Source organism: Aplysia californica, unplaced genomic scaffold (genome assembly GCF_000002075.1).
Source record: "Aplysia californica isolate F4 #8 unplaced genomic scaffold, AplCal3.0 scaffold00794, whole genome shotgun sequence".
Taxonomy (NCBI): Eukaryota; Metazoa; Mollusca; class Gastropoda; order Aplysiida; family Aplysiidae; genus Aplysia; species Aplysia californica.
In genome coordinates this window covers 81,012-82,525 of record NW_004798064.1, presented here as the reverse complement: position 1 = coordinate 82,525, position 1,514 = coordinate 81,012, and the positions used below count along the sequence as shown (strand labels likewise).

The following is a 1,514-nucleotide window of genomic DNA, read 5'->3' as shown; positions in this document are numbered from 1 at the left end:
TGGAGAGGGAGAGAGAGAGAGAGAGAGAGAGAGAGAGAAAGAGAGAGAGAGAGAGAGAGAGAGAGAGAGAGATGTACATAGAGGGGTAAGAGGAGACGAAACAGACAGATGGAATAGGTAGGGAGAGCTGTGAGGAACGAAAGAAAGTGTGAAAGAGAAATAGATGTACCGTACTGAGGGTGAACCCTACACAGAGATAGAGAGAGAAAGAAAGAGAGAGAAAACGAGAAAGAAGGAAGGGAGAAAGGAAGGAAGGGAGGAAAGAGAAAGCGAAGGTGGGAGACAAAATGGGAACAAGGGATAGCGAGAGAGACAAGGGAACAGACCGAAAGAGTGTGGAGAGAGAGGGGGTGAGAGAGAGTGTGTGAGACAAAGAGAGAGAGAGGGTGGGAGAGGGGGAGAGGGAGAGAGAGAGTTAGAGAGAGAGTGAGAGAGAGAGAGAGAGAGAGAGAGAGAGAGAGAGAGTTTTAAATCAAATGAAAAGATGTGTTGCTTGAGGTTTGATGCTATTCACGAATATTATTCTGAACAACTATTTTCCTAGTTCAAGTGAAATGGGAATGGAGGTGTGGGAATGGGAGGGGAAGTGGAAATGGGAGTGGGTGTGGGAATTAGCAGGGGATTGAGAATGGGAGGGAGAGGGGGAGGGACTGGGAGAGGGAGTAGAAATGGAGAGGGGGAGGGGAGGGGGAATGGGAGGGGAAGCGGGAATGGGAGGGGGAGAGGGTGGAGGGGGAGGAGTAGGAGGAAGGGATAGGAATAATAATCATTCGAGTGGGTGGGCATAAAAAATAATGGAATTCACGATCGGCTGGTGAGTTTGTGAAATCGTTTATTGATGAACAACTACTTCCTAGTTCAAAAACCAAAATGTTGTGCCTGGTGAAGCACAAATTAACTTTGCATTGCGAAGGGGTTACATAACTAACTTCAAGCGATGGCATGGGACTTTATGCAAAATATATTAGAAAAAACAGCATGTACATAGCGACGCAGTTATAAAACCAGGACCTTGGAACAGAGGGAAATTTTAACAACAACTCGAAAATAGCAAGAATTCTGCTCTTGCAACACAAAGGAAAAACAGCCTACATCTGTACATGTAAACGTACATGCTGCTCATCCGGTCCGAAGGCAAAATGAGATGCAAGTTAAATTTCAACTCCTCATTTTAAAAATTATACGTTTAAGATACCTTTCATGTATGAAGGCACGGCGACTTAAGGGTGGCCACACAGAGAATAGAGAACCCGGAGATGTGTACGTTATCAAATAACCCCCTTATGAAGGGCTAAAGTTTACTAGTTTCATCCCACAAAGCAATGTGAAGGTACAGGATAATCAGTGAGCTGAGATCAGGACAACACTTACAATACCGACAGCACTTAGTTTTCAGTTGATGACCATTATAATTATTCTCTGCCAGAACAACCCTTAACTTGTCTTCCATTTTTCGTGACGACACGTGGAATATATTTAAATCTCAATAACAAAGGATTAGCAATGCCTCCCCC

The 1,514-nt window shown here is 44.4% G+C and overlaps 1 protein-coding gene across 1 annotated transcript in view; it reads right to left on the bottom strand.

The window, feature by feature from the left end:
• LOC101848324 (synaptic vesicle 2-related protein) overlaps positions 1-1,514 on the bottom strand; it is a gene marked incomplete in the record, with an annotated part of 40,420 nt that overhangs the window by 21,892 nt on the left and 17,014 nt on the right.